The sequence below is a fragment of the Sinohyriopsis cumingii genome, chromosome 17 (assembly GCF_028554795.1).
Source record: "Sinohyriopsis cumingii isolate HCF-2022 chromosome 17, ASM2855479v2, whole genome shotgun sequence".
Taxonomy (NCBI): domain Eukaryota; kingdom Metazoa; phylum Mollusca; class Bivalvia; order Unionida; family Unionidae; genus Sinohyriopsis; species Sinohyriopsis cumingii.
Genome location: NC_142977.1, coordinates 21,965,408 through 21,975,757, shown reverse-complemented (window position 1 = coordinate 21,975,757; position 10,350 = coordinate 21,965,408).

Sequence of the window (10,350 nt, the reverse complement as noted above, 5' to 3'; positions counted from 1 at the left end):
GTTCGCGTCACTACTGAGTCATTACCGTTGAAGTTCAACTCGAATCACTCCTTTGTGTTGCGCTTTGTTTAGAAAGAACTGTTCATGTCAATCTCGACACTGTATGAGAAGAGCATGGAGAGTCAATAAAGAATAATTAAAGTCTTTAAAAATTATTATTATTATTATCATAATTATTATTATTATTATTATTATTACAATGAAACTTACATTAGCAAATACGGTCATATAGTTAACTCTTGTTTATTACAAAAGGCTCCTTTTTGAGTGTACATATCATTTTCTCTCTCTCTCTCTCTCTCTCTCTCTCTCTATATATATATATATATATATATATATATATATATATATATATATGTGTGTGTGTGTGTGTGTGTGTGTATGATAAGTCCTACATAGACTTGCATATCATTGTTCAGATATTGTTTTAAAAACAATATAATTTTAATATCATTAACAATATCAAGAACAGCTACAACCACAACGACGACGTGTGGATTTCAAATCTAGTCTAATATAGTTGAAATCTATCATTATGTATTTGACACAAACAGTAGCGTACTAACGTGGGGTCGGACAGGGCGATTACCCCGTGCGAGCCGAAGGTCATGGGGCGCCCCTTTGGGCCGTCATGGGCCATTTACCCTTAGTACGCCACTGAACACATATTGGATTGATAAAGTTTCCTGATATTAGATAGAAAATATTTTTCTTATTTCCGTCTTCTTTCTGTCGTCTGCATCATTTGTTTCATAAGATTTTCATTCATAACGAAACAAAATTAAAATCTATTCCTTCTAACGAGACCTTCGTAACTGGTGACATATCGATACAAGTTAATATTTGTACACAACCTATGATAGTGCTTGCTATGCTAATTTGTGGACAGTTTGTTGGTATTTTTCCTTGCTTTTTGTAAATAAAAGTGTAGCCGCACCGCATTTTTATACGAGTTCCATAAAATCGAACAATATGGTCCGTTCGACGTCGAGTATTTGTGTAACATCACACTAGGACTTTTATATATGTACTTTTATGTTTGTTATATGATTGTAATTGTATTATAGTATGAGACAGTGTTAGAGTTTTGAATGATATCCTGCGACCAGGTTAGGATATGGGTGAAGGGATGGACGAAACAGGGCCAAACCTTGCGGTTGAGATGTGATCAATGGACTCAGATTCAATGTTGTCTCTACTTTTGTTTATCCGTACTTCATTTTCCACTGCGTATGAATCAGAATATATAATATGTTAATCTAGCTAAAATTTAGAGATAAACTCATTGTCAAGTTCTTGTCATAGGTTATTTGGTATGTTAGAGAGGTGGACTGTAAAGAAAGCAACATGGAATGGTCCAGATTTCGTTCCAGGATCAGTAGGAATGCCTCATTACTCATTGTGTACTATCGCCAAACTACACACACACATCAATACCATAATGCTCATATTCTAATGAATAAACAAAAATGCCTAAATCTAAAGCCTGTATCACCACCAAATTAAGAGAGGAAGCAATGCTCCATAAATAGACTGGACAATATTCGTACTGAACCGGAAGCAAAAATTGTGACCTAAGTCCTAACCGACAAACATATTTATGGCCAATTTTAGAAAACGTTTACATATGCATGCCACGCCCATTTAAACCTTACCCGCGAAGATGTTTTGAATTAAAAGCAAAAATGGTGTGTGACAGAAAGATTTTAATGTTGGTGTTGCAGAGGCGTCCACGTTTTGGACCATGTTGTTTTGAAAAGCGGACCGCCCCGGTTGCCAAGTAGTTAGGGCGTCTGAATCGGATGCGGGAGGTCACTGGTTCGAACCCCGGCCGAGTCATACCAAAGAATAACAAATATGATATTAAAACTGTTTTGCTAGGAGCTCAGCAGTAAGAGGTTAGTATTAGGACTAGTCGGCATGGTGTCAGTATATTGAGACTGGGTGGGACTTGATGCTACATGTCTGTGACATGATGCCCCAGTGCTAGACATCACTATAAATTGTCACAATGCAGACATCGTAGCAATATGACTGAAACATTGTAAAAGTTATGATAAAAATCTAAATCACACACATGCACACACACAAACACACTTTTGAGAAGCGAAAACTAAATTTGCTGTATCATCCTTATCTAAGGAAATATTTAAATGCCGTAATGCTTAATTGCAATGCAAACTAATTTCTCTCTGACATTATGTTTGAATAATAAAACCGTTGATAAATTACAATTTATTGGAACTTTTGTAAACATTTAAATTTAGAAAACTAAATTATAACGTGATATTTTATTTTTTAACTCATCTTCTTAAAATCAAACAGAGAAATTTAAGATTCCAAGTTAAGTAATAAAACAAATGGTAGGTTGTCTCTGTACAAGATATAGCATATTGTCCAGCGGTATTGAAGTATACTAGCTCACGGTGATTTTTGTAGCAAATTGCAATATGCCTGTTCCAACGTGCAAGGTGAAATCTAGGTACGAATCAAGGGTCAGAAGCTTCTAAACTGCAATGTTCACTGAATTTGTCTTAGCAAGATGTCTATATGAAGGTCAGAAATATTGAAAGTGAGAATTGTCGGACTAAAACTGGTAGAGGGGTGGGGAAAAGTAGTGGAGGTGGAGGAGGTGACCGGCATCATCATATCCGACACTATATGCAAATCCAAACCATAAAATGGCTTCTGTTCGGATCCCTTCTGGACTAAATGTAGGAAAAAAGTAGTGTCTTGGGTAATATGGCGCGGTTTGGTTTTATAGGGTTTAACGTCATTATTTGCACATCATAGGCTACATATGACGATGATACTGAGAAGACTTACCAAACCTATGGCGGCTTTTGGCAATCTTTTTCACATCAATATGTTGCATTAATCGAGACTCAAACTTACGTGTGTATAAATGAGATGAATGAATGGTCTGTAAAGACGAGCGCTACAAACCATTAAGCTACACGGAGCTCCTTCAGAACATGTAAAAAGATAGTGTGTGATGTCAGTAAAAACTACTCAACTAGAATTAGAGAACGCTAAATTCAGCGATACATTTCTGAAACTAAGATTCAATCCAGATGAGGCGGAACGGTATAGCCCTAGAAACGTAAACCCAGTTTGTATTACAATGAAGCATGCACATTTCTGTAAACATTTAATGTCCTCACACTTTAATTTCAAACTAAAAATGAAAAACGTTTTAATTACAGGCGTAGCTGCTCTTTCATTATTTGTTTTGTTTTGCATCTTTTGTTGAGGAGTACTTCTATTTGCATTATTCCTTAATGTGTTCTACTTTCTGGAAGAGAGAAATCACAAAGGATATGTGAGATGTATGTTTGGTAGGACTTCTCTGTGGTGGCATCTGATTTTTTTTATGGACTTATGATAATTACATGAACTGCTTGAGAAGCCACCTGACAGAGCACCTGAAAAGAAGCAAATATTTTGTCCAAATTTAAGAAATGGCTCCCCATTTCATTGTTTCAAATTACAAGCCAATTTCTCTACTCGATACTCTTGGGAACACTTTTAAAATAAATTGGTTTTCAACATGTATTGAATCACTTTCGTGAAAATATTGTTTGAAGCCCTTTCATCAGGGTGATTCTTCATGTAATCTATAATACATCAGCAGTTTATTTCGGTAAGCAAATTATAGTTATATTTTTGCGACATAAACCAAGGACCTACTCATAAATAGACGCTAATGGCATCAAATAAAGCCTTTACAATGGTGTCATAGCAATATTAAAACCGAAACAACTAGTGAGACTTCCTGTGTGTTTTCAAAGTTGCGGTATTTGAGTTGGTGTTCCACAGTGATCCGTTTTTTGCTACGTTTGATGGTGTATATAAAGGATATCACTCTGGATATACACTCCAATATAAACTTATTCGCTGCTAATATAAGTCTCTTTATAAATGCTGAAACATCAACTATAATCAAACAAAAACTGTCAAAGTGTTGTGTAAATAGCTGGTTTGTCAATGGGTTGTGTAAATAGCTGGTTTGTATCATTGAAGCTCCTTAATCAGAATCCCTAGGAATTAAAAGGATCAGGTATAAACCCTTTCACCCATTACATTATGCTCATCCACAGAGTTAATGAAGCTAACTCACACAACTACCTTAGTGGGTTCTTTTTTATTTTTGTTCATCTCGAACGATGTTTCATGACACAAACAAATGGACTATCTAAAGAGACGTTAAAATAATATTTCATCATTAAACCTGTTCGCAGACACAAACCTCGAGTTGACCGAATATTGTTAGAAAATATATATTCGTCTTTTATGCCTATTCTGGAATATGTTAATATGGCTTGATACAAATATACACTACTTGTTGAAAGTAAACTTGCATGAGTGCGAAATGAGGCATCCAGAACTTTGTCGGATACATCACAATAAGTATCTTCTGACGATTAATATAGCGAAATAGGATGAAAAGTCTTGAATCCAGACGATACAGACTCAAACGTACACTTTTATTCACAACGATAACTAGTTCAAGCCCTATCTATCTCACAAATCTGATTCAACTATTCTCAACGGTATTACCCTGATGCCGTGTGCAATTTACCCAAGCTAGAATATTTACCGCAAAAGGTTTCTTCCTACACATATAAAAATTAACATATTATATATCGAGACTCGTTAATGACTTGAAAAGTGAATTCAATAATTGTGACATTCTTGTTCACGCATTTTATTATTCGTGAAAAAGTAAATAGATATAGTAATTCAGATCACTTAATCAACATTTATTTAGAAAGAATAATACTGGATTGCCTCAGTGTGGATATATACTTGCAGGAAAGTACTCAACGCTTATTTTTCTCTTGCGTGTATTAACAATAGCCTCACATCGAATCGTGTACACCATATCGACTTATAACGTCCAACCCATTTCTGCATAATGAACTAGACGTCCATTAACAAGTAAACATTGTGATAAGGTTTATACATTTATAGAACAAGATATATAGATAATGAATGGTACTTATACAGTCCGTGAACAGCTGAAAACGTACTTCCCATTTTTCAAATTCTAGCTCTCTGCAACGACTACAATGAACCATTGCTCAAGTTTATTCGCACCTTTCTTGTCTTCCTTCTTTTTTTTTCAACTTTAGACATAATGTCCTGGAGACTTGCAACATAATTAGCCATTTATCTTCTTAATATTCTTATAGATATCTGTATCATCTATTACACTTATAATGCAGCTTTATTGTACAACATATGGGTTTACGACGTTTGTCACACTTCCTTAATTCATTGGCTGGCTAGCACTACACTAAAGTACATGTATACTATATTGTCGGAATCTCATTCATTAGCCAAGTCCGATCACTAAGGTCATATCAACAACTATTTAAGTCAAGTGCGCCACGGTTTATTGGGATGGAGATCATGTCAGCATAGCATGATTCTAGGGAGTACATTTATGCTGTGCATATATCACTAGCGCCATATCCGCTGACTGAATAATACATTTTAAAAGAAATATTGTCCACAACCAAGATAATTTCAAAGGGACAAATTGATTTAAAGGGATCGAGAATCATATTGTAAATCAGATATTGTTTATTTGATAAACATCAGTTGATTTATAATCAGAATGCAAAAACAGCCTGCTTATTCTTCAGTTTATTTCAGTTTTGTAAGAGTCGTTGACAAGAAATAGTAACTTATTTATAATATTTGTTTGTTGAATTTAACAGTGAACAATCTTTAACTTAAGCAGTCAGTAGTTATTAAGCAGTCAGTAGTTATAGTAATATTTGAATTTATTCAAGGACGTGAATATTTCGATAATTATATCGGAGTATGTGAAACTTTTAAGGACTTTAGTGATATTCTACGTTCACTGGATTACATTGAAGTGGAAACAATTTAATTTAAAACTAATATTCTTCAATGGTGCTATAACAGTAGCAGATAAACACATTAGAACCTTAATTTGGAATACATTTTGACCGTTTCTGAATGACTGAGAAATTGATAGTACAATTTAGGATAATATTCCAGGAATTCATAAACTCTAAATTATCTTTAATTCTTTAACTTTGCTTGTGTTTATATTTTATTTAAATAACTTTTCATTTTGGAAATTGGAATGCACGTTGGATATACTGTGCGTCATTACTTAAGATTAAGCCTCTAAACGTTACATTTTATACTCAACTTGTAGAAAGGCCTTTGCTTATCTTGTTGTGTGCATTTTATTAGATGTATAATTAAGAGGCTCATGACTTGTACTATTCAACATCTTAACACTTTTGCAAACAAAGTACAGTATCATTCGCCATAGATTTTCGTATGGTCAGAGAAGACAAAGAGTATACCACATCGGCTTTTGTGCTAATCCTTTACATTCTATTGTAGCATCATACCAGCACTCATTGTTACTGTCCGATTGTCAATTGAGGCATCATTTTGGACAAGTTTCATGCTCCAAGTGGAGGCATCTGGCCTCATTATGTCAATAGCAAGCATCTGGTTTGCATGTTGTCATACACTTGAGCTTTAATACAATATATGCAAACAGGAAACTAAACTAAAACGCTAAGTATCTGACTCGATGTGATAAGCATTCGATATGTATAGGTCGAGGTGTTATAGGAGATGTGTCTCTTCAAAATATTACTCTCTGAAAGCATATATCAACAATGAAATAAACACATTGATTATTATGAACTGGAACTTGGATGAAGGAAACTGAAACATTCCAATGTCGCTGGATGAATAAGTTCAAATATGTTTAATATCAATAAACAATACGGACTGTAAAAACGTTCGGTTACACTAGGATATAATGTCACAGCCAAACCAAAACTAAAATAAAATAAAAAATACAGAGATAAAAATCCTATTCTTAAAGTACAATTTACAAGGATATGTTGTTAATCTACATGTTACTCAGCCTTTAAGAGATGAGATCAGGTTTATTATTACTATTATTGAGATGAAATTGCCAGAAACATAACTGTATCTTATCTCCATTTTCATGGTAACGTAGTAATTATACTTCGTTTCATTGATTGACCTATTTATATGGTCCTTGCCCCCAAAGTTAATTTGTTTACAGCAACAGATGGGTTAGCTAATTCAATTACTTTATCTACCCTGTACAAATCTCAAAACTGATTGTGCTTAATCTAGCAATTGATAATAGATCTTGTTATATCGCAGATTGACAGTAATTTGGATGGAATTATACGAGTTTAACTGCATCAATATTTAATACTCGTTGGTGTACTTTAGGTGCATCGAGGGAAGTATCTTTGAATACAATGATCCAAGTTGGCCGCTATTTGCACTGATCAGACATCATATATATGAATCTTGATAGTTAATATCATTATTATTATTACTATAATCAAACAATGGTGCTGCCGTAGTGTCTTATAAGTTAGCCCTGTATACGCTGCTCATTAGCCATTACTTAAAACAGCACGCCAATCATCGAAGTTATTTTTAAACATTTTACGAAAGGGCTCGACAGATAATTTTATGAAATTTAAAACCAATAGTTCAAACATTACAGGGTTTAAATTCTGTTTGGTTTGTAAGAACTTCAATGATCAAGACCATCAAAACATCAAAATATAAATTATGGTTTAAACTTTTATGGATTAAACTTTAATATATTTTTGGTTACAGACATGAAAGCATTATACATTTGAGAATTAGATAATGTTCACTGTTAAGCCTTACATGCTGGAAAAGTGCCTTTATCATGTTTGCAAAATATGATTCATTCAGCTTGGGTGAATCAATGAGAAGTTTTAATAACTTAATGTAGTCCACAGGCGCAAGTAAAATTCCTATTTTTACAAAATATAAAGGTATGCGTGATTAACATTTTACCAGAATATCGTTTTGATACTTGCTTGCATACTATGTGCAAATAGGTAGATTTAAGTGCATCATCGTTGATTGGTAAGTTGTATCTCTACAACGGTCAAGTATTAGCTATATCTAAACTGACGTTTTGCTATACTGAATGCATACAATAATTTGCACATATACCAAAATGAATACATGTCCACAGTAGCACGTATACAAATGGGGTACGTGAAACACTGCACTAGGCATTTAAGTTTGTTCGTATGTTCCTCAAATACTTCACACTTCGTCACATTTCTGCATCTTCAAAAGACCTCACAAGCTACCATCGCAAATGAGAATATGTTTTAATTTTTTTGACAGAAGTCACTATTTAAAACCATCTAACACATATGCAAATTTCAGATGTATTCTCATTTGAGCTCCTCCTTAGTGAAAAGATAAATACAATAACCCATGCTCTTATCTCATCCCTTATGGCCCTCACCATAGGGGCCATACGATTCAAACACAAAGTAACAAAAATGCCCTTTTCTCTCTCATCTTTTTTTCAAAGTTACCATTCAAATGTCGCCTGTGGTTTGTCTTACTTATTTGTTTTTTTCTGATCCTGTTTTTGGACATTCTGACTATTGACCTGAGGGTAGTTAAATATAGAAGATGAGTACGAAGGAAATCGACCAACGACAACAACAACAACAATACAGAGCAACTAACGATATTATTTTACTAAAGAGGACTACAAGATAATGGAATGATGATAATAGTAACAATAGATTTAATATTTTTATATTTGATAAATTACTTCATTACACAAGTTTACAGCATCATCCTCTGCTGAAGACCATAGATTTATGTCTCCAGCTGGCAATAAAACGGAAAAGAAACTGAATGCAATAGTTATCGAAAACGTATTTATTGACGAAAGAGATATTAGTGTATTATAATGCAAAGATAAGTTTAAAAGATTTTTTACAAGAAAGAAAACAAAAAAGTATAAAAACAACATAATTTTAAGACATAACTGATCTTACCCAAAAGAACCCCACATGGCAACAAGGTCCCTGTATATAATAATATGCTCTTCCGGGTTTAAGGCATCTAAATTGTGTAAAGGTAAAGTGCATGGCTACTTCCAGCAAATCAATAAATCCTAAATAAGCGATTTGATCCTCAATGGAAGTTTATTTTTCTTTATAGATTTATATCTATATATAAGTTTTTTTTATTTTGGTTTTCCTTCAGTGAGTTAAGTTTGTTCGATTTGCACTGTTTCTTTCTTTCTAACTTTTTTAGTATCATCTAAGTTCGAATTAGCTTACAAATAAGACTGAAGACATTTTGTTTTCAAATGCTGCTATCTCAATTGGATGCTTACATTTGTCATTATCAAGCTCATTATTGTTTATCATTGCTTTGTTTCCTGTTGCTCTTCAATAAAATTCTTTGCTCGTGACCATTTGTGCGTGTGTGTGTGTGTGTGTGTGTGTGAGAGAGAGAGAGAGAGAGATACAGAGAGAGACAGAGAGACAGAGAGAGAGAGGCTGAGAGAGCCAATAAGGATAGCCATATAAAAACAGAAACTGGAGGAGTTGGATCCATTCGGGGTATATCTTTCCCATCTATACCGCTATTCATTGGCTTCATTTTGAATATTAGAAACATGTCTTCTTTCATCTTATAATTTAAATGCATATGTGTGTTGTACATGTGCACTTGGATCGTCCAATCCTGCAAGACGGACTACAATAGCAGCTCATGGACCAAACATTCGATTGCAGCTCTCACAACTGGACAAAATTCCTCCTTATCCCTGTGTAAACATCACACTTTTAAAATTATATATGACCCTGGACTCTTTGTGTGTCCACGACCGCTTTGCCTATTTTCCTGTTCCCGTGTCCATTCTTACATTAATATGAAAGTGGTAGTTATCTTTTTAATGTTTAGTTTAATGTTTACATCCATACAAGAAGAAAAATGTTACCGTGTCAGCTTGGAATTAAATGCATTGTCACCTGGTTTATTTGACGTACAACGGTTCACGAATACAAATTTCATAAAAACAAAATGACATGATTTATAATGATGTATTTGTAATGCACCGTCTTTATTTTCCAAGTGATTTAACATAAATTTCAAACTTCCGGGGAAATGTATTAATATATCACAATTTCCTATACAAAGCGAAATATAGAGCCGTTTCCTCATTATATTACACATTGAATATGCAAGAACGCAAGTGATAAATATCATTTATTAAAATGAAATCATTTTGAGATCTAATTAGGTATGCCACAGTAAAGATGTCGGTGATAAGATTATATATAAGATAGTGTTACCCATTGGAACAAATACATTGGAATGACACTGTCTTACTGTACATTTTGTTTATTCGTAGATTCATTCTCAAGACCCATTTATTTTACAATTAGAAGCCAGTGCCAGTTATTCATTGTATTGACAATAAATGCATGAAAATTTATATCCTCGGTT